We start from the raw sequence: 24,127 nt of genomic DNA, 5'->3' as shown, positions 1-24,127 counted from the left end.
TGTTTGGCCCTGGGGAGGCGAGGTGAACATTCTCGTTTAGTTCACGGAGTGAGCGGCGGGCTACAGTGGCCAAGCACTTACACGGCTCTTAAGATCGCAACGAGTAGACGCCGAAGCAGCCTATAACTTCCCGGATATGCAGGCTAAGGATTTTCTTCGGGGTAGCAGCCCACGGAAAAGTTGCCGCCACTACTCGCTTCGAAGGTGGTTGGAAAGCAAAGGTGTAAATGACACCCACTATAATTGTCCATGTGACGTCACTTGAATCATCGCACGTCGCTAAACAAAAAGTGTACCCAGAGATTGCGCCAAATGTTACCTCTAATTCGCGCGGGAGCATCCCGAAAACAGAAGCATCGACCAGGGCCAGGCTAGAATGCCAGACGCGGCCACTGTAGGCCAGCCGTGCATCGGCAAAAAGAAAACGAAGATTAGTGTCTTTCGAAGGGTAAGACAGAAGAAACTAGCCCTTCTCATGTGCTAGCTCCATACTACATTACAGCGCGACACAAGCGAAGTCTTTGAAAAAATTCTGCATGTGAGCTTAGTGATTACAGTTTATACCGATTTAAGGTATATAATTCAGTAAGTTTGAGAATTGTTTAAAGTCAGGGAATTTTTATAATAACGATTTATCAAAACCAGTTGTTCCTCTTGCCTTTTGTCGTCATCATCATCATCAGCCCATCTACTCCCACTACCGGGCAAAGGCCTCTCCCATCACTATTCAACTATCCCAATCCGGTGCTAACTGCGATCAATTTATACCCACAAACTCCTTGATCTCATGTGCCCATCTAACTTTCTGTCGGCTTCTGCAACCCTTTCCTTCTCTAGTGATCGACTCTGTTACCCTTAATGACGAATGGTTATCTTGCCTTCACATTACATGCCCTGCCCACGTCCATTTTTTCTGCTTAATTCTTACTAGTATGTCCTTAACACGGGTTTGTTTCTTGATCCACTTCGCTCTCTCATTGTGCCTTAGTAGTACACCTGTCATCTTCCGTTTCATTGCTCGCTTTTAAAGCAGGGGAGCAAGACACACACATTTTTTTGGAGCCTACGATAACATTCAATAAGAATAAAATGTGGAAAGTGCGCAAAAAGGCACAAGAATGCAACACCGACAATGGAAATATAGAAGAATCAGTTTGTGACTTCAGCACTGTCTTTGTTGGTCATCTTCATATGGTATTCCTTTGGCCTATTTTGGCTATATTGATTGACAAACTGGCGCAATCTTCGGTTTCTGAAAGAAAGGACCTGAATAAATGTTTCGTGTGTTTGGGTAAATAATTGAGAAATATTTGAAGTGCAGTGTCAAACGAGCAACTGTTCACAAACTTATCGTCTGGTCGCTCTCTTGTTCTCGTTCCCTTGCCATTGTACCACTGCATATTGGTGTGACTGCTGCGGGAGTGATACACATGAGCTTGCCGTGCAGAGGTGGCTGTTTGTTTCGGAAAAAAACATTGATATATTAGTTTATTTAGTAGTGTGCTTAAAATTTCACGTTTCTAAATACGTATTCTTTATTTTTTATTTATTTATTTAAGAACATACCTAAGCCCACGGAGACCCAAGCAGGATGGGTATAAGGTGGTTTCAGTGTATATGTTACGAAATACGATCAGCAAAAGCAGAAACAAACAAAACATAAAGCACAGCTCGCCAGGGCGCAACTAATCATTTGCTTGCAATATACCACGTGATTAAGAAAATGTTCGGGTGTATTGTTTCAGTCAGTATTTGTGAGGGAGAAAAAATAAAATTTAACCAGATTAGTAGAAGCAACCATTGGGCTAAATACAGAGAAAGGGGACTCCAGTCTACAACAAGGATCTGGTGATAAAATAAATGGAACAATACAAGGCGGAGAAATGGCCTTCTGGACTCCAGCATTCGAATTTCGTTATCACACATCTTCTCGAAAGCATAATCTGTGACGAAATTTAAAATAAAGAAACCGAACAGCTCTTTGAATGTTTTCAAACAAGTTAATATTTTTTGTTGCGTGGGGTCCCAAAAAGCACAGGCATATTAAAGTTTAGACCTAATTAGTGTTGTTTATGCAAGTATTTTACATTAGGGCGAGCGTCTTGAAGCTTATACAGAAGGAAGCACAATTTAGGAAAGGGAGATGAAGAAACATTAGTAACGTGCGAATTCAAGCTAAGTATTTTCGATAAAGGTACTTGCAAATTTTAATATTCCTGTAATTGGGTAAAGGATTTCCCGCTAGAGAGTACAAAAATTGAGGAGGATTCCGTTCCGTTACGTGCGGAAGCATGGCGTCGAATGTTGTAGTCGGCCGTCTTCCGCAGACAAACTCGAACGGTGTCATCTGTGTAGTTTCTTGGATAGCCGTGTTGCACGCAAACGTGTCATACGAAAGGACTTCTTACCAAGTCCCCTTTTCCACGTCGACGTACGAAGGGAGCATATCCGCGATCGTCTTGTTCAGGCGTTCCGTTAGTCCGTTCGTTTGGGTGTGGTACGCCGTCGTTCATCGGTGATCCGTGTTGATTTACCGTCAGATTCCTCGCATGAGCTCTGCAGGGAAGGTTTTTCTGCGATCCGTGACTAGAACTTCAGGGATCTCTCTGTCGCAACCAACCTTGGCTTATGAAGATCTTTGGAATTGCTTATCCAGTCTCCCTCGGAAGAGCGGGGTCTCTGCGTAGCGCGTGATGTAGTCTGTGGCTACCACATTCCAATTGTTCTCGCATCGTGACGTTGGGAACGGGCCTAAAAGGTTCATTCCGATATGTTGCAAGGGACTCGATGGGACGGTGATCGGCTGTAGAAGTCCGGCTGGTCTCTTCGGCGGTGTTTTTGTCGCTGGCAGTCACGGCAGCTTCGGACATAGTGAGACATATCTGCTCTAAGGCGGGGACAGTAGTACTTTGCCTTGATTTTTCCAATAGTGCGTGGAGGGCTGAGTTGTCCGGAGGACAGGTTGTCGTGCGACGCTTCCAAAATGTCCGCAACCAATTTCTCCAGGGATGACTAAAAGATAATTTGTTCTCCTTCCGGGACTGAAATTTTTCTTCACAAGGACGGAGTTTTTGGGACTGAATGCTCGTAATTTGCGTTTGAAAGCCCTAGACACGGTGACCTTGCGTCCTTCTAGGTAGACGATCATGACGCGCAACTCAGGGTCGGCACTCTCCTGGATGGCTAGGTCGCTCTCAGTCACGACTCCAAAGAACGCGCGGTCTTCATATGAGTCTTGAGGTGGTTGGTCGACGGGGGCGCGGGACAGACAGTGGGGGTGGGGGTGTGTCCTACCGGAGTTATAGATGGTTGTAACGTCGAATTCTTGTAGGCGCAAGCTCCATTTCCTAATACAGCGTGAGGAGTGTTTCAAATTTGCGAGCCAACACAGCGCAAGATGGTCTGTGGCAAGCTTCAACGGTATACCATGCACGGATGGGCGAAATTTTTAAATGGCCCATTTAATAGTGAGGTAGTCTTTCTCGGACGCAGAGTAGTTTTTTTACTCCTTTGAACGACAACAGCTGGCATATGCGGTTACCTTTTCGTACCCGCTTTGCTTTTGGACGCGGACGGCACCATCCCCGTTTTCGCTCTGCGTTTTCGTCGAAATGAGCGAGCACGGATTGGCTTTGCAGGTGTTGTTGCAGCTCGCAAAATGATTTTTCTAGGGCGTTTTCCCAGCTGGAAGGCGTGCTATCTTTCGTCAATCGCAGGAGTGGCTCTGCAATGCGTGCAAAGTTTGCGACGAAGCGCGGGTAGTATGCGCACAGTCCGATAAATCTTCGCACGCCTTTCTTGTCTTTTGGTGTTGGGACGTTCGCTATGGCGGACGTTTTCGCAGGGTCAGGCAGGACTCCCCCCCGCGTTCCCGCCGTGACCCCAAAATGTGAGCTCCTCGTATGCGAAGCGGCAATTTTGAGGCTCCGGGATCAACCGCGACGTACGCATGGCCCGAGTACAGACTCCAACCTTGCAGGATGTTCGTCAAAAATCCGGGCGAACACCACAACATCGTCGAGATATATCAGGTAGGTGCTGTGCCCCTTCAGCCCATCTAGCACAGTTCCTTGACTCTGAAGCGTTGCTGGCGCAGTACATATCCCAAATGTCATCACCTTCAACTCGTAGAGGCCGTCTGGGGTTACAAATTTAGTCTCATCTTCATCTCTCTCGTCCACGTTAATTTCCAGTAGCTTGTCTTGTCTTCAGATCTATCGATGAGAAGTACTTCACGTGGCCGAAGTGGTCGAGGACGTCGTCGATTCGGGGCAGGGGGTTAACGCCCTTATTCATGATTTTGTTCAGTCACCGGTAGTCAACGCAGAACCTAATGTTCCCCTTTTTTCTTTACGAGTATGAGCAGAGCAGCCCAGGGGCTTTTCTATGGCTGTATGATGCCGTCAGTGAGCATGGCGTCGACTTGAATCCGGATGGTTTCCCGCTTGTGTGAAGAGACGCGATACTATGACTGTCGGGTAGGTCTGGCTCCTTTATCGCTTATAATTTGGGGCTTCGCTAGGGGTGTCTGACGTAATTTTGAGTACGACGAGAAGCACTCGCTGTAGCGACGCGGAATATCCAATAATTGGTACCATTTTGCCTGAGCCAGCGCCGGGTTCACGTGGACAAAATGCGGCAGCTAGAACGCATTTGCGCGTGCACGTTCAAAGTTTGCGACCCCAAAAACTTGACTAGTTCCTTGCGTTTTTTCCAGGAACGCTATTGCATGGCCCTTGTTTAAATGCTGGCACTCCTCGGTGAAATAATGAACCAAACATGAGATCTACATTGCTTAAAGCGCGCAATGCCTCTTGCGATGGAGACACCGCGTCCGAGAGGCAAACTTTGGTCACTCTACGATACCTTCGATGTTAAGAGCAGCATCCTTACACTAGACGGTGATCACCAAGCTTCCGTGGGGTGGCAGGGTGACGCGGTCGTGGGCGACACCCTAGAGCAGCAGAGTGTTCGAAGTTCGGAGCCCGTGTCGAGGAGTGATCGTAGGAAAAAGTTATCGACCTTGTGTGCAGGTAAATTATTGCACCGTAATCCGTCAAAAAGTCTATTCCAAGAATTACATCGCGGGAGCAGTTAGGCAAAATGAAGAACGGAGCAGGTTACCTGATGCCTTCTTTGGTGACGCGCGATTTGCACGTTCCACTTGGCGTGACGCGATGCCCTCCTCTTTTGCGTATGTGCGGACAATTCTATCTCGTATTAACTTTCTTCACCTTAGATCCGAATGACCCGCTAATTACTGAGTACTCCGCTCCCGTTTCGATGAGGGCGACTACGTCAAAGCCATCGATGGACAACCGGGTGTCGGATGCCGCTTTCTTCGAGTTTCGGGTGCGTCGGGGAGTCGTATCTCGGCTTGTGCGTGTTGGCAGTCTGGCACTATGGGTCGTCATTGTCGTTGTCTTGTCAGTGGCTGGTTCTGATATTTCGGCTAAGCGTCGCGTCGTGTCGTTGTAATCATGTTCGCCAGTGACGTCCGGGTTTGATCGTGTATTCGGGCTGAGGGCATGTCATGCATCATGGTCTTCCGCGAGTCGTTGTGTGATTGAAGGGTTTTCATTTTTCCGCCGTCGTGCAACTTTACCTCCCGAAGTTCCTGCTTTTAGTTTCCCCTACGTGGGATTGGGGACCTTCCACGTGCGAAGTCAGCATTGCTCTGGCGGATCGGCGATTGGTGTGGGTAGGGCGATGCGAACGGTTGAAATGTACTGGGCCATGGCTGGTTTGAGATAGGTAGTCGTATATCGCACGTGGTCGTTGCCCAGGGAGAGGGCGAGGTGCGTCGACGGAGAAACCACCAAGTCCGGGTATTTTGTATGGGCAGCGACAATAGATCTCATAGGCCTCTCCGCAGCGATAGCACAGAGGATTATTATCCGGTGTAGACCATACGGCCGCCTTCATCGGCGTCTAATTGCTAAATAGAGGGGGTAGGGCGGGCGACAGTGGGCGGTGGTAAGGTGGGGCCTCTTGACGACGGGTTGCAGCAGGGAGGGGTCAATAAACACTGCTGAGTAGGTCATAGCTTGTGGATCGCTGGGTGCTTCGGATGCTGTAGAAGTCCCCTGTGCCTGTTGAACCCATTTTCGGATGACGTCAGTCAGGAAGCGGCTGTAGGTTGTGGCGTGACAGTAAAAAGTTTCCGAAGCTCCTGCCTGATGACTGCGCGGATTGTCTCGCGTAGTGTATCGGAGCTAATAGCCTTGGTACTGATCGTCCCCGAAGTAAGCGCATTTGATGGGGCGGTACTATGGCCTCTTACGAATTTCCAGCGTCTTCGCCAACGCGGCCGCCTCAGACACGAATTCGGCCACAGTCGTCGGGGTGTTGCGGACACGGCATGCGAAGAGCTCCTGCTTAACCTCTCGCATCAGAAACCTGATTTTATTTTCTTCGCCCATTTCTGCGTCCGCACGGCGAAAAAGTCGCTTCAACTCCTCAACGAATACCACCACGCTTTCATTGGGATGCTGCGTGCGTGTCTGCAGCAGTTGCAGGCCGGTTCCTTGCGTACCAGTGTCGCGAACGTTTTCAAAAACGCGGTCTTGAATAACTCCCAGGTCTTCAGCATGCCTTCGTGGTTTTCGAACCAAATCCGTGCAGAGACTTGAAGGTAGAAAAACACTTGCCTGAAAGTTTCGTTGTTCACCATCGGTTAAACGTTTGGACACTCTCGAGATGCCCCAGCCATTCCTCAAGATCTTCCGTTGGTGACCCGTATAAAGATGGTGGCTCCCGGGGTTGCTGCAGAACTACAAAGGAGTTCGTACGTTGGTCATCGTGCATTCGTTGTTCATGGTATCAGTCGGGACATCCTCCGCCTTCAGTTCATCCAGCAGTAGTCCAAACTCCCCCTTTAGGCCTTGCTGTAAGCGGGTCGCAGGAGTTTGGCTTGGTTGATGACTTGAAGAGGGTTTAGGGTGCATGTACCCAACACCTCTACCAGATGTCACGAAACCAAAGAAGACGCAGTTATCTTGAAGAAAACAGGCTTATTGGAGCGAACCTACGCTCCCCTAACAACTAAAAAAATGCACAGGCGGGGAAGCAGCAGTCAATAAACTGACGTGTGCAGGCGAGCGTCGGCGAATCGAATGCCGCGGCTTCTGTCGTAGTCAAAGCCTCCCTGGCGCAATCACCACTGCGTTCATTTAACTCATCGCCTATTCAACGCTTCATCACCACCTAGGATTAGTCTTGCTAAGCGATAACTTGTGCACTTCCCCAAATTGATTTGTGTACAAATTTATTTGAATTAGGAGTGCTGGTGAGATGCTTGTGATGATACTTTAGAGCCTGGAAGCGTCAAGGGCAATCCCTGACTTTACGTATGCTGTAAGTATTGTGAACGGTTGAGGGCCAGTCAAGTCATCGCAGAGACCTGCTTTTTGGTGCGATGAGTTGGCACAGTCACTGCTGCAGCAGGAAGATCATTTCGGAAACCTATCAACATCCTGCTAACACCATTTAAATGTTCGGAATTCAGAATACGTTATTTTTTAAACGATTGTGATCTCCACTGCGGGATTCGGATATCACAGTGAATCAAATTGGGTGTTAGTGTACAAGCTCCCGCAATGCGGAAAGTTTCGGAAGCACTCCACGGGCATTGCTTTGAAAATGTACAATCCTTGAGATGGGTGTTTACAGGCATGTTATGAAATGCGGTCGGCAGCTGAGTGGTCGCTGTAGGGATATGTCATCTTGCCGTGGTGCCGTAAAGGAATGCAACAAGTGGGTTTCCCTTGCCAAAACATCAAGTTTAAGAAACCACCGAGAGGAAAGGTCAGCCTTTAGCAGTGTCTTGATGTCCACGAAGAGCTCCGGAATAAGCAGAATCAAAATTTATGAATGCTCTGGTTTGCGGACTTATCATTGTCTTTTTAGAGGGCTGTTTAGATGGCAAGGCTCGGTCCTGGGAAGTACGAGCAGAAGAGGCTTTTGAATGTTTGTTCGGCGACGTTTTGAACAACTTCCGCATAGGTCTTGTTCAAATCTTCACGACCTTGTGGTTCAGCCGTTGATTGCATTGCACTTGTAAAGATTATATCGATGTTCGGCGGGGTTTTCGTGTCGAAGGGCAACTTTGCTCTGAATTTGATCTATGATGCAACCAAGCAGCGCCCTGTTTCTTTGGGGAAGTTTCGTACTACGAAGGATGCGGATCGCCAGATTTCAACCGCCGACATTGGGCCCATATATTTTGATTCTGCTTATTCCGGTGCTCTTCGTGGCCATCAAGACACTGCTAAAGGCTGACCTTTCCTCTCAATGGTTTCTTAAGCTTGATGATGGGAGAGTTTTTGCAGGATAGAAACCTTGAACTTTCCCTACTGCGTAGTGTCCCTGAGCAGTTTGTTTCGGTGTGAACATTTCTCTGACATTTGAGACACTGCGCGGCTTTACCCATGTATTCTGTTACAGGAAAGCTGCAGAAGCTAAACATCACTCGTGCAGGTAGTGAGTGGTATGGCGGACGTGATCTCCATAATGGCAGATGGGGGCCCAGTTTCAGCGCTGGCGTTGTCCTTGCTAAGTAAGAGGCTTGTGTATTGCTCACCCGTGTATTGTAGAAGGACAGCTTGAATCCTCCCATGGGACGCCAAGTATAACACCGGAATTTGAGTTTCACCTGCTAAGCCAGCAACCGTTGATACCCGGGGAAGACGACTGACTGCACTGAAGGATGGCAGGGTGAAAGTTAGGTTAGAATCATTGTCCAGGAAATGAGTCAAACGTTTTTCTTGATCCAGTGCTACCACCTCCGCTGTGACGACGTTAGAGTTGGCTCTCCAGACTCTGCTGGTTGAAACACGACCGGGATTCCTGTGGGTCACTGTTCCTCGTACAAGAGGTGTGCTTGGTTCATTTCTTCCACGGTGTCATCAGGGACGTGAGAGTCTAGCGGGTGGTCAATAGCACATATTTTGGAGGCTGGTGAGCACTCAGGGTCTCCAGGCCCTTCTTAAAAATTTTGGCTAACGGGTCCTATTATACAGGACTATGGAATAGCATCCCGTTCAGACAGGGCCCTGTTCAGACGGGGCTCTTTCGGACGGGGCCCCGTTTCGACAGCGGCCCGTTGAGACGGGGACGTGTACAGACAAGACCCCGCTTCAGACAGATCCTGTTTAAGCCGATTTTGTATGACTGACCAAATAAAGACATGTTAATTAGTTTTCTTATCAACAGGCACACAGTTTGTGCTCGTGTTGCATTAGTTAGTTTGTCTATATAGCCAATAGCAATCTGATAAACGTGCTCATTTGAACAGGCAGGACATTAGCAGTAGGGTGCTTTTATATCACGGAGAAAGGCAACTTGCGTGCGCCTTTATTTTCTTCAAATGCGCACAACCACGCGAGGTAGACATAAGATTTAAAGTCAATTGGTACCATCTTGTCTATTGAATCTATGATGTCGAGAAGGTCAAACATCCCTGCAGAAGAAAATGTGGTATAGTTAGTGTCATCGTTAAGTTGCATCATAACATACTACAATCGTATCTCATTATTTCGGACGCGCGTAATCTAAACTTCCGGCTTATTTCAACCGACGCTGCATTCCCAGTAAAGTTGTGTATTTCAATAGCCGAAAACGCCCGGTAATTCAAACGACGAAGCTTCTGCGACACTTATGTCGAACATACCACATTCTGAAACTGCCTATATTCACGTGACGAGTTTCTGCGTTGCTGTGGCATTGCCTGACTTGAATCTCTCTTGCCTCCCCTCTTAGAAAAGGGTACATTTCGGCAGTGACTTTCTTTCGGGTGGCTCTTCCGTTTCCGTTTGCCGTAGCCACTCAACACCACGCAGAAAAAAAGCAGTTGCAGAAAAAAACCGGTGGCAGCGGACAGGGATTTGTGGAGTGGACAGGGTTTGTGGAGTGAGACTTGTTCAGAGTGCGAACGTGTGCTTTGGCAAGTGTATACTTTGGCAAGCAGGGGCACATATCGCCCACCGAAGGACATGACAACGAAGATGAAAATTCTCGATGAAGTTGACGCAGGCGTTCTCTGCAAGACTGAGGTCACAAATTAATACGACTTAACAAAGGCCAGTCTGACAAGTCACTTAAATAGCAAGAAGTCTACCACAGCGGCATATGAAAAGCAGAAAGTCCAGCAATCAAGAAAGCGGATGCGGACATGAGCTTATCGACAACTTGAAGACACCCTTTTCATTTCGATAAAGCAGGTTCATAGCCATAACCTTCCAATAGGCGGGCCAAAGCAAAAAAGTTCGCAAGCAAGATGGCCATCAAAGTATAGTGGCACTAGTCGGGTGGATGTTGCATTCTATGGAATGCCACGGGATGACTTCTAGGACTGTTTGAGGGGAGACAGCGGATGTAAACGCAGGCAAACGCGAGCAGTTACTTTCCGGCAAGCCGTACGATAGCGTTGCAGCAGATTACGTTGCTAAGAAGAAATCGCGGATAATCGAACATTTTTTTCATATTGGGAGCGTATTTTGCAGAGAAAATTTGCCACTAAAGGCCACAATGTTATCCTCTTCATCGACAACTGCACGGCGCCCTGAGACTTTGAAAGGCCTAAGTGCTATTCGGCTGGTTTTTTTGTCAAAAAACACAGTGGCTGTGCTCGAGCCCATGGATATAGGCGTGACTCAAAATTTCAAAACTCTTTACAGGCGGCTTATCGCGCAATCGGTCATGTTCTGCCCCGACAGTGAGAAAGGGGATCCCGCCCACCTCCTCGGCAGTACACGAAACCTTGTCATCTCATGGGCCTCCATTAAGCCGCACGCCATCTGCGATTGTTTCCGGCAATGCAACCGTGCAGACTTTGTTAGGCGATAGCTGAATGTCAAAAACGAGTAAGTGTTCTGGGCGGTTCACCTTCAAGGGTTTTGAGAATGTGGACTTGGGTGTACAAACCTGTGTTTTCGTCACCGATGCCACGTCGATATAAACGGGCTACGTGCCTTTAACAGGGTATGTCGTAGGACTATTCTGCTCTCAGTGGCGAGGACTCTGACGCTAGCAACGAAGTGAGCCCTGTCCCCTCGATTCCATCAAGTGCACCCTGTCCCTTCGACTCCGTCAAGTGCTTCGAACTTATCCCCGCACTTCTTCTCCTGCCAGAAAAAAGTAAAAACGCTGGTTTGGAACTTGTTAGGAAGCTTAAAGCCATGTTCATCAATTCATTGCGGAAATACCAACATGAGAAGACGCGTATAACCACCTACTTTTTCTATTGATGGGTATTGTGTTGTTTGGAGAGAAGATACGCATGAATACATCTTCATGTACTTCCCCATTCTGTGTTGGCTCAGTGCACAGGTGCCGCTGCATGTATGTTCGCTAATCAACAAACAATATTTAAGTAAAACGTGTTTAAATTAGAAAGAAATTTGGGCCTCTTGGAGTTCGAATTAATGAGATTTGACTGTATGCACAAGCGGCACAGAATAAACCGGACCGATGGAGCGGTGTGCGAAAACTATCGGCGCGACACCTTCCGGCCAAGCGCCTGCTCTCGAGATAGCAGAGGGCGCATGCGTGTCCCTCCCTATAGTTTGTGCATGGCAGTTTTCTTGGTTATGGCTGCAACACTTGGATACTCTCGAATGGGACGCGCGGCGGTGCGTTTTGCGGCGCGTCTACCGAGCTGGCGTGATGCTTGGCAGCAGCCGGCACCGTGCACCATGCGATCATGCCCCATAACTGTGCGTTCATCTCAAAATCTTTTTTCGGCGCTCTTTTCATCAATTTATTGGCTGCAGCGCAAACAGGCGTTGAACAGAGGCTGCGAAAAAGATTCACCCATGACTAAACCAGTGGTGGTCGTTATGCGAAGAACACACAGTGGATAGCAGGAAATGAAACAGCGATCGTTTATTCGCTTCGGAAAAATAGACCGAAATACACAACTGTCGGTGTGAGTGAATTGCTATCGAAAAGCAATGAGGCGTTCCCTTCCATGTCACCCATTAGACAGTGATAGCTACGAAGCGTATAATTCACGTAACCCGTCCTCCATGGGCATATTCGTGAGGAATGCCGCCCCGCGACCCCATCCAGCAACGGAGGCACATCGTGCGACTTTTTATCGAAGGGACTACTCAGCGGGCAATTTGCCGCCTCATTGGGAAGTCTAGGACTTCTGTAAGCCGCATTAGACAAGCTTAATGGGATTAACAGGGCAGACGCATTGGCGCAGAGCGCAGCGGGCGGCGTAAAGTCACCAGTGAGCAGTAGAAACAACTGATTGTCGCTGCCGCTGTGGCAGATCCCTTCCTGTCTGGAAAAGAAATTCGACAGGGCCTGTCATTGAATGACTCTTGCGAGACAAATCGAAGACGACTGAAGGAGGCGGGACTCGGGAGTTACGTGGCAGCGCATAAACCGCACCTGACTGACCGCCAGAGGCTGGAAAGGCTGGAGTTCGCCCTGGCGGTGGAGCAGTAGACAACGGACGAGTGGAAGGAAGTTATATTAACAGACGAATCGACTTTCTCCACTCGCTGGGAATAACAGCGGCGTGTTTGGTGTCCGATGCGGTGCAGGTACGAAACTGAACTGTGAAACGTAGCTGGTAATGTGCATTCTAGACAATACATAAACTACTACAGTGCAAGAGGTGAAATTGGGATAATGGTTTAATGTGACAATTGCTGAGCATTGCTTAGGGGGTCCTAGTGCAACGCTAAGCGTAATTGTTAAGACTAGCAATGTAAAACTGCCTGTAAATAACTATATTTCGGACAATGGAGTCAACAAACAGACAAGAAACTACACGTAATAAAACCGCAACTGGGACGCTACATAACTGACTCGCACAACAGATACACTGAAGTCGCCCTTTCTAGGCTGCGGATAGGCCACACGCATACGAAGCACTCCCACCTGCTCACTGGAACTTCGGGACCCACGAGCAGCAGGTGTGGAAAGGGCCTATCCGTGGTCCACATACTAATTACATGCAGAGCACTTGACACAACACGACACAAACATTTCCCTGAATTATACAGACGACACATTCCTTTGCACCCATCATATTTTTTAGCCGACGAACCAATGTTTTCTAGTCAGCGTGTTTTTAAGTTTTTAGCTGAGGTGAACTTTCTGCAGCTCTTGTCATATCACGTGTAATCATCCTGGCCTTATACACCAGCCATCTCCATTTTCTTTTGTTTTGCATCACTTTTACTTTTAGTCACATGTTCTAGTATTTACGGGCTCATCACAATTCAGTAACCTCTTTTTGGCGCTGTTTGCCCGTAGTCGGCATTGCGCCAATAAAACCCAACTATCATCATCAACTATATTTCGTTGGAACCTATATAAAATATCCATGTAAATTGTATTCAGCTGGGCGCATTTGCAAAGTTTTACCGTAATTACCCGATTCTAACGCGCCATAGATTCTAACGCGCACCCGATTTTCCAGGCAAAAAACCGAAAAAACTCGCACCTCCGTTTGTAACGCGCAAGGAACTTTGCGAGGAAAAAAAACGAATGCGAGAGAAACGGGCGATTTATTCCCCGAAGTAATCTCACTCATCTCACTCCTCGTCGCTCTCCGAGAGCTCCTTGTCGCCTTCCGCTGACCGCAACATCTAGCCATTGGTGCCGTTAAGCGCGTTCGCGATGCCACAGTTCTGAAAGAACGTTCAACCATGGTCGATGGGATCATGGCCCACGCCTCGCATGCCCATCCCGCGAGCTTCTCCAGAGGCATACGCTTCAGCCAACCGTTCGTTGTGAACGCGTGGGAGCCGCTCGAAAGCCGCGGAAGCGGCGCACCTTCGTTGACGCTGCTGCCATTGCTGTTATCAAGCACGCAAGTGGAATAATTTGAGGATTTGTGTGAACGCCGAAAGAAAAGCCTAGGCGCCTAGATCCGAAAAATTGTTGCTAAAAGCTTAGGCGCCATCTTGAGATGGCGATGGCGATGGGTGGACCGAAATTTCAGCTGTTTCGGCAGTTTCGGTTGCGTATCCGATTCTAACGCGCATGCGATTTTTCGGCCTATTTTTGCGGAAAAGAGATGCGCGTTAGAATCGGGTAAGTACGGTATTTGTAGTTTTACAAGCACCGTTTGTTAAGCATTTCTTGTCGCTGTTTTTTGAATAAACACTTCAGGTAACCCGCATCGGGTAATGGTGCATTTCGTACTTCTCCCTGTGGAAAGCGGATAAACTGGGTGCATAGTTTTATACAAGATACTGTTCACCAACGTGGCGGTGGGGGTGCAGCCTCCACTTAAAAATTTAAGAAATGTGCCTGTAATTTCAATCGATATAAACTATCAAATCCAGCGAATGTCCTTTTATTGATTTAGGTAGTACACCCTCTGAATATCTTCGGAGATATCTTTCCTGAATGCATTTTTGTATTTAGAGTACGCGTTCGCTTCATTCACTTTTCAGACACCAGCCCGGCTACATCCAAACCGTCCTTTCCAGTGGAAGGTGCTCCGTCAGCGTATGGGGCGCAATGAGTACGGACGGCCTGGCACCCCTCCTCAGAATTTCTGGGCCATTCAATGCTTCCTAGTACTGTAAAATAATTTTGACAAGTCTGCTCTCCTACGGCCTGGACAGCCTGTTCATGGACGGGTGTTTCATCCTGCCACAGGACCGAAGCCCTGTCCACACAGCCCGACCCGTGTGATCACTGTTCGAGGACCAGGCGGTGCGACAGCTGCGGTGGCCACCATTAGGGATAGACCTAAATTCGATAGCAAATGCGTGAGGGATTATGAAAATGAATTTCTGTAAACCAAATGACTGCGGTAGCGCGACGGATGAGTTGTGGCAGGCAGTGGAAGATGAATGCGTACGCGAGCGCTCCTGTCCCGAAATCATAAAGTCGCTTTATAAGTCGCTGCCCCAAACTATTCGTGAAGTTATCAAAAACGACGGAAACTTCGCACACAATTAATAAGGGGAACCACTCGGACAATAACCGACGTCTTTTGTTTTTGTTCCGAACCACATAAACCTTCGGTGTATTCGGTTCTTGCTACCAACTGTGTTCGTCTCCTAACGACCAGCACTGGTTCAATCATGTGTGAATCTTTATCGCAGCCTTTCTTCAACGCCAGTTTGCGTTCCAATCAATAAAATTACAAAAAGAGCGCCGAACAAACATTCTCAGATGAATGCACAGTTGCGCGGCATCAGCGCATGGCGCAAGCTGGCGGCTGCAGCCAAGCATCACGCTCAGTCAGTAGGCGCGCGCGTTGCATTCGAGAGGAACGAAGAGCTGCAGCCGAAATCAAGGAAACTGACATGCACAAACTGACATGCATGCGCCCTCCGCTATCTCGACAGCAGGCGCTGGGCCGGAAGGTGTCGCACCGATAGTTATCGCGCACCGCCTGCTTGGTCCGGTTTATTATGTTGACGCCTGTACATTGGATCAAAAACTCTGAAAATGCTGAACGTATAGATCATTGCTTACACTTACTTTGGCAGACGTGATTGCTTTCTTTGTCGCACCTCTGTGACCAGATGTTTCGACGAAGCAGCGGCAGGGCTGTGCCATCACCTTCTGGCACCATAGGTTGCCGCCGTCCAAAGGAACCAAACCTTCTTTGATCAACTGAGGCTCGGTCATAAACTCCAGGGGAGCCCACTCATCTGCTCGAAAGGACAGTGCACTGCGGAAGTAAACCTGCATAGGAAAAGAACAAGACTGCAGCAATTCCCTTAATATAAAAGTCTAACCACACAAATGATATACTAATGTACCATAATGCAATGCACAAGACTTAAAAAACTATTCATAGACGCAATAAAGTTTCAGCAATTCGTGCATAAGAAACAGTTTTGATCTTTTATTATTTGCCAACCTACGGCAACATTGGGAAATGATTTTTTTGAGAAGGCAATAAAAAGGTGAACTTGGTCAGAGATGGCACAAAAGCGAAGGAAGTGAGAAGAATGTAGCAGATTACACCGCATACGTGCCACATGAGCAAGTATTGCTGCCCAAAACTTGAATGCGAGCAAAATATTGCAAAACGTTTTTGTGATTAAGGGATTTAAATTGTCATGAAGAGATTTTGTGAGATTGATGCTGTCTGGTTATTCGGGATTGTAGACCCTTGAAATACAAATCATCAATATTTTATAGCCACTTCATTGTACAGTTTCTGACAATAAGTAAATCAAATGTAGTCCCGCTCACCATGGGGTTTATGTTTGCAAGTAGTGAAATGATATCATGTTAAGAAGCCAACTATAGCTATCCCGTCAGCTGAACCCGTCACCGTAGAGCCGGCTTTCAAAGTGTCAGATACGGCAACAACACGGTGCCATGGCAGAATTTGCACGCATCTCAATGCACATTGTCTCACCTCTGATACGAGTGGCCAACATGACAGAACTCGCAGTCACAATTCTTCCATTCCTAGGCAAGCTGCACAAGCACAAGTAACCATGCTGAAGAAAACTTGGGTATTCGTAAACGTTTTTTACTTTTGTTCTAATATAACTGACATACTCACGGACGTAGCCTCTAATGTTAGTCATGCAAACGCTAACTTCCTGGTCTGATGATATAAATAACCGATAAATTAAAGTTGGAACTCACTGCATGAATAAGTTTCGGGAACAAAATTCGAGTACTTAGTTTACCTATTTGGACGTTAAGATCGACTCACCTTTTTTGCAAAGTGTAATATTAGCAAACAGCAAACAACAATACTCTACGTCTCATAGCTTCACCTTGATGCAGTTTGATTGTTTCCCTGGAACAAATAATGCTGATAACGTTGCTTAGCTAAATATGCTTGCCCATGATTTACTGCATTAGCATTCAACACTAAGTTACCTGCTATAAAAGCTAAACCGCAGTGTAGGGATATTATTACAAACAAGTTTTATGCCGCAGTTTTCACATACGCATGCTTTTCCGCCAGTAGTCGAGTTACCTGACTCCAGTAGAGGCCGGCATGCAAACAGCAAGGTTTAATCGCACGTGCGGGAGGTTTTTGTTTGGTTGAGAGGCTTAGTGTCTCTTTATACGACTACGGTAATATTCTGAAAACACAGCAGCGAAAGAATGCAAGCTCGAGCGGGAAAATTGCATGCAAACAGCCAGAAGGTCTGAGTGCTAACAAAAGTTTTGCGCAACTTTCAAAGTGCTGGCGCCGCTGGTTTCACTGGTAGAAAACTGTTCATAATTCATAAAGGATGCGTTATTTTTTTAATATGTGGCCTATCCTCGGTATTCAATGGCGTGGAAGGCATGCAGGCAACCAAGTGTGCACCGCCATATCTGTGGCCAAGCGTCTGTTACCAGGCGACGTTGCGCGCACTGCCCGCAGATCAGGCAAGGCACCTATCTTCTCCTCCATGCAACTGTGTAAGTGCGCCGTCACTCGTTACGTCGGGCTCCGCGGGATGGCAGCACTTGTCCGTGCTAAGCACGACTTTGAAACCCATGACTGCGTTTCACGTTACGAAATCTTCGCTGAACACAAAGTACTGCGTCGAGTTCACTGTGAGTGGGATTAATAACATCTCTGTTGGCGCCACAGTTTAGAATCAGATTAGAACCGAGCAGATGACGCACGCCGGTGTCTTTTTTTTTCTTCGGCGTGCGGCTGCAGTGGCCCAGGGTGCGCCGTGTCCGTGGCGCATCGGCCATATCTGTGGCCGTTTCAAGTGTTGCCAAGCGAAGAAATTGACCGCTAAACTTTTCAACGAATACCGTCTATAGCTTTGGGAAGCAATATACACATACAGTGTTAAACACATAAAGTGTTAATTCCGCATGTTCCCAACGTGATGTCGCTGCTGGTTGCACTTTTGTGTTTGTTGCGAGAGTGGACGTTTTATGTGTGTTTAGAGTATACCTCCTTGGTATTGCATATAGCTTGTTCGTGATGATGTGGATAGCGAGATAGAGCATCAAGGCAAGCTACAATCTCCCACATGGCAAAATTTTGGAATTTCCACAATTTTTCTAATTCCATGCAAGAGAAAACGTGATGACAGCTGACTTATGTGTCTGTTTAGTTTGGGGATAAAAATAAATTGCATCCAGAGTTCCGTCACCTTCCAGTGAAATGGAAAATTAGGACTCTTACAACGCAGGGTGCAATAAAACCGAGGCCGCCATACTATTCACGCCAAAAAAAAATCTCAAAATTTTGTGTAATATGGAAACAGTTCATTTTGGTCTAGTCGCATGTTCATCAAAGAAAAAAAAACATTTTACAAGTTAATCGGTATATTGACCTCTGATGAAATAAACCAGGAGAAAAAATCTCATGAACTGTATATAAAAGCAAAAACAAAAAGTATACCAAAGCAATATCACCTCATGTATCGCACGAGCCTGACGTGGCTACTGCACTAACTTTAGGTGGCATTTCGCAGGTCCCGCTAGGTTACTGGCAGCCAGGCTGCAAATGTATAGGCACAATGAGCACACCTAAAGATCTAACAAGTCCGGCAATTTAGCCGCCTGCGTCAAAAAAATCAACACCCTGTTGTAATCCTGAAGTTTGTGTGAGTGACTGGTTTTTTTGCAGCTGAAATCAGATAATTACATGTCAAAGTAACTGGCTGTCTTGTTCGCTGAAGCAGACATCAGCATGAGAAAGCCAGAATGAGTGGGAGTAAAAGGAAAGCACAAGAAGCAATGTATAAAAAGCGAGGGTGCGTAGATGGGGAAGACCAACTACCAGTGAGGTGATGTGATATTCATTGGAGATAGGTAATAAATAGGCTGACAAAAAACAGGAGCATGAACTGACAAGCTTGACTTGACTGGGGAAATTCCCGTAGCCATGAACACCTGTCCCCTCCTGTTGTAAGATTTTGTTGCTAGTTTTAAGACTCTTTGGTGACGAAGATTTAACAGTACACAGTAGAGTAGGAAAATCTATTACGAACGCGTGGTTAGGACCAAGTTTCCAGAATTTAATTTCATGTTCGTTATCGATGAAATCAAAAGCATAAACAACACACCATCATATTGTACAGCTACACTCATCTGCTACTGTAGCCAAACATAATAGCTTAAGAGAACTGTGCTTTTTTACAATCTGGGAACAGTACATACTTTAATTATCATTTGGTGAATAATAAGAAAGGATGTGATTACACGCAATGAAATGTTGGTGCACAGCAGTGTAGGCTGTTTATTGGAACAAGCATATCGTATCGGCTATACAGTATTCACAGTAGAGAAAATTTTAAGCCAGATTTTATTAGTGGAGATGCCACAACCAACGTCATTTTCAGAGCTTCCCAGACATGCCAACACCAGCATGGCACCCTTAGGGAAATCATTTGCAGCTAAACGCACACTCCAGCGCTATCTATAACCAGCTGCTTCTAGCTAGCTTAGAGCAGAGAAATTGGATGCCGTTTCTGCATCTGTCTGGCATTAGGCAACCCCGTGATCCCACTTTGTGAGTGTCAGAAAGCTCATTGAAATATTTATTTTCTCGTTTTTTCGCTCAAGGAACATTTACTACTCCTACTCAGTGCTGGAATATAGACAGCTCAGAAGTTTGGTTTTTTTTCCTTTTCGAGGTGCAGGCTCTTGAAGTGACCAAGCAGGCAACAAATGCCATAAACAACGTGCTCACGTGTGTGGTAAATTCCAGCTTTCAATTTTTTATACGCCTTTAAGAAATATTACTTGTCTCTGGTTTTGTCTCGTTTACGACGCTTTTGAGACTTTTGCCTCTGGTACACGGAAGCTTTCAACTGACCATGGAGTCATGACCTTTGAAACTCTACATAGAGTTTTAGTCATTGCTCAAAAGTTAGGCTACTTAGTGGCTTTTACCGTGCAGCTAATGGAGTGTGCAATTGGCAGTTGACTCAATAAAGCGCATTCAGAGGCCTCCACAACTCCATGTAGCCTATGCTGCTTTTAGCACTTGCTTCAGTGACATTGGTTTCAAAAAGTAAATCTACGAAGAACTCCACCTGAAAGGTTTGTTTACTACTCTAGAGCAACTAGGCTTTACGGAAAGGTATCCGTAATTGGCATAAACAAAGGCGCTCCAAATTTTTATGCAACATTTCGAGGAAGGGTTCAAGCACATATGTTTTGGAGAACTTCAAGACTCTTTCTCAGTATTTATAAAGGAGCTATAAATGAAACAATAGCCCATGAAGTTTAGAATTATGGAGGACAAGGCTCTTCAAACAATGGTTCACTACAACAATCCAAACATTTTCTTTTAAGCCCAGCACTAGCTGCTTAAGGAACTTTATGCAGCACAAGGCACTTTTGTCGCCATTAGATGCATCAAATAAAATGTCTTTTGCCAGGTACATGGTGTTATACCTTTTCATCTGTAAGGTAGAGTTTGCCCCAAATTATCTTTTAGAAGCAAGCTACATAACCACACCTAGATGTTAAAATCGAAAGTATGTTAGAATTGTGCCAATATGAAGACACACGGTACAGTACATTGACCTTTGAATACTAGGTAGGACGAGGAAAGTACTTTGCAGGCATGCGAAAAAAACGATACAACAAGAGAAGGCACGTTATACGAAGACTGGGCTTTTGACCTCGCAGGGGCGGTACGTGTGTGGCGACACCTATCCCGTTTGTTTGGTTGTATTCTGCCGCACGAACACCGCTTTTGCCGAGGTGAAAGGTGGTTTTCGGCATGTTGTCGGTAGTGTTTTTTCTACGCGATTCACGGATTTTACGAATGCCTTGTCGTAAGAAGTAGCCAGCATTTTTGTTGCTTTTAAAATCGGCACTGCGCTGTTCACACTTCCTGCAACCACAGACCAGAAGCAGGCAGCACAACGAAAGCAAGCGCGGGGATTTTTTTTTTCGAAGTGAAGGCTAGGTATGTGCTTGAGGACGGTTTGAGTTTATGCGAAAAATTCGACCGAAGTTATTGATGACGGGGCTAATCAGTACCAAATCTGTTATGCCTGCTTCCCATCTGCTGGGGACAATGTCGCATTACAGCTTAAACCACCAAACTTATCACAAGCTGGAAACATCATGTAGTGCTTGCAATGGTCCATAATTAAATTAGGTGACGTATATTATTTGTGAGACGAACGCAACTAGTCACACAGCCTCAACCTTGGCTACTTAGAGTGTTTTTAGGTGGCTGCACGTACATGCAATGCTACTTGTCACGTCAGTGCATATTGTGGGCATCGAATTCTTTTGTCGCGTTCGACTGTTCTCGAATGACTAAGTATGTTTAGTGATAACATACTAAACCTTGACGTTGCGCTAGTTGGGTACACAGTTTCACAAACCCAAAAGCAGCGCAGATAAGATGTATGAACTGACAATTCCTAGAGACAGCTCATGTTTGTCACTCATCAGTGTGCTGTTTTTGAAGTATTCAAAGCGTATTCCCTGATATTGTTCTGCTTATATTTTTCGCTTCGTCTACAAAAAAAATGAAGAACAAATATTTGAAAATCACCGATAGAGTTTTTTTTTTGCCACAGGTGCCGTCTTTGCCATTGATGACGCACCTAATTTTAACGCATACATACCTCGTGATTGTTTCCACCCAGACCTTTTTTATCAGACGGTCATGAATTCAATGTGCCAGAGCTCCCCCCCATCACTCATACTCTTCAAAAATCATGCAGGAGGCCTGGGTGGCACGGTAAAACCAGCGCCTTATTTCACGCTACCACCACATAAAATATCGTCGCCGCCCTCAGTGGAGAAATTTTCCACACTCATGTCGCGGTTGTTTGCAGCACCGCAAAAAATAGGGAAATCCGAACATGAGGATTAAATCAAGTAGCACAAAGCGAATTGTTGCGAATGGCCGCACTTAAAATGAAAAGTATCCTACACTTTATGTACTTCCTCGCTTCAGGATACAGCAAAATGACACAGCGCAATACGCTTTCGTTTTATTGAATACCTTCTCCTTAGTACCTCCTACTGCAAAGTTTCACGCTTTGCACGCAACACAACAAAACAACACTTATACTGCGAGAAAAATAACGTCGAATGAGAATCGCGCGCGCTAGCAATGTTGCGGCCCTGAAGTGGTCAAAGCAAGGAGGACCAATGAAATGCGTAGTCGAGCATAAAAAACGCAAAAAGAGGCAGATCTATCTCTCCAGGAAAAAATCAAGAAATTACTCTGTAAAAATGAACACTTACATGAAAGTTTCAAGGCAAAAACCTTCTCCCTGTGCCGTTGCAACTTTCACCGCAGAAAATGATAAAATGAAGGACAGCGCTACCCCGGGTGGCGAGACCATGCTGCAGCAGCCACTGTCGCAGCTAACCACAAGAATTGACGAAGCTGCCAACAGTTTTTTATAACTATCGGGAATATCCACTCAAATACCCCACTAATAAATCATCTTTACATTGAAAAATAAACATTTTTACTAAATTGCTTTACACAGTTTCTTCGCGCTTTGTGTAGAGTTGCACGGACGTCACTATAACCACAGCCTATAACGATGTCTGTGCCATTGCCCTATGTTACGTAACGTCGCGTCTGCCACTTCTCGCTCGCTCTCCGCGACGTTTTTTGGCATTACAAAGTTATGACTGTTCCACCATGAGAGTGTGAATGACCTAGTGGAACTGTACATTATTGGTCACTTAGTTTAGATGAATACAATAGCAATTCAGGTACGCCGCAAGACCGATTTGGCCGGATCTGTGTGGCATCGCAACACAAACGTCTCGAACATAAAACGCGTAATTATTCCCTTTTCTTCCCATTGCTATCGCCGACTGTGACCATAGAGGTAGGACCATCGGATCTCAAGCTCAGGCTAGGGGCAGTCGGAGGACTCCCACGCATTTCTGGAGGGTTCTGATGTGACTACATTAATACCTGAAACAGTGCTTCCGCCGAGCGTTCTCCAAGGATTTTATCCTCTTGTAGTTCGACAGGATTGGCTTCGCAATACGCCTCCGCCTATCGCTTTCAATTTGTTCGAATCCTTCTCCCACGCACTGTGGTCGGTTTCAATTTTAAAATTTGAGGAGAAATGATTATCGCAAACAAAAAAATATTGTGATGATCATTAATTAACCTGTTCGGAACTGTGCAGGATAACTTGTGGCCCAAATTGGCTTTAAAGCTTCTCCTGGTTCTCAATTTATTTAGTATTTGGGCAATAGTCTATCAGTAGCACGGGCAGTTTCCTTCGTCGTAAACTGAGCACCTTAATTCTTCACATAAGGCTTTCGACTAGATGAGTTAGGGGAGTTTTTTAGTTTGGTGTGTGGAAATATTTTTGTAAAAAAAAGTAATTTTACGTTGCAAGGTAAATTCATGACAAAAAAAAGCAAGTTTTCTATATGTAATGTAAAGTTTTATGACATTTCCATGCTTTAAAGAGGTAAAATATTTTATTTTTGCTTTTATATTTTGTGCATAAAACTATTTATATTTTCAGGTGTTAGCTTTTCACATCAAAATCTAATGATTCAGTTTTAATAATTGCTCTAATTAGGGAAAATATTTGTTTATGTTTTTTCTTCATCGGGGTAAATAAGATTTCAGTCTTCAAATACAAACTCTTTACATCAAAAATCATATAGGCATCGCATGCATTTTCCTTATTGTACTTTTGGTAATAGGCATTGGAACTTAGGCATTGGAAGCCTGTGCAGAGGCAGTATCTTATTGTCTGCATTGATGCAAGTCAGTATCTCGTAATCTGCCTTCTTTTTAGCTGCCCCTGAGTTTCACAATCAAGCGCCACCGGTAGATGTGTTACTCCCCAGTACAGTCCGACATACCACGGGAGCGCCCAATAGCGGCCCTGTATGAGCTCAAATGGGTGTGCTCTACCCCTTGTATCCGCCGCCCGTTCTGACCCGTCTGTTGAACGAGACCCGTTCACTTTCGAACAGTTGTGGTTTGCACGGGTATATGGCCCAGTTAAGCTTTCATGATCGACAGACAGGGCCCGGTAGGCTTGTATGATCGACAGACAGGCCCCGGTTATGAATGCATGATCGACAGACAGGGCTGCTTCCGTACTATTTTCAAACGGGTCTGGTATGAACCCGTTTAAGCTGTACGGCCGTGAGACAGGTCCGGTACGAACCCGTCTGATTTTGAGCCATATGTGGCAATATGGGGGGGGCAGTGTGCAGCATAATGCAGCTGAAGTTGGCTTGTTTT

The sequence above is a fragment of the Haemaphysalis longicornis genome, unplaced genomic scaffold (genome assembly GCF_048455015.1).
Source record: "Haemaphysalis longicornis isolate Haplotype H1 unplaced genomic scaffold, Haemaphysalis longicornis Haplotype H1 scaffold_13, whole genome shotgun sequence".
Lineage (NCBI taxonomy): Eukaryota > Metazoa > Arthropoda > Arachnida > Ixodida > Ixodidae > Haemaphysalis > Haemaphysalis longicornis.
The sequence above is the reverse complement of the archived record's forward strand: the minus strand, read 5'-3'. Positions refer to the sequence as shown.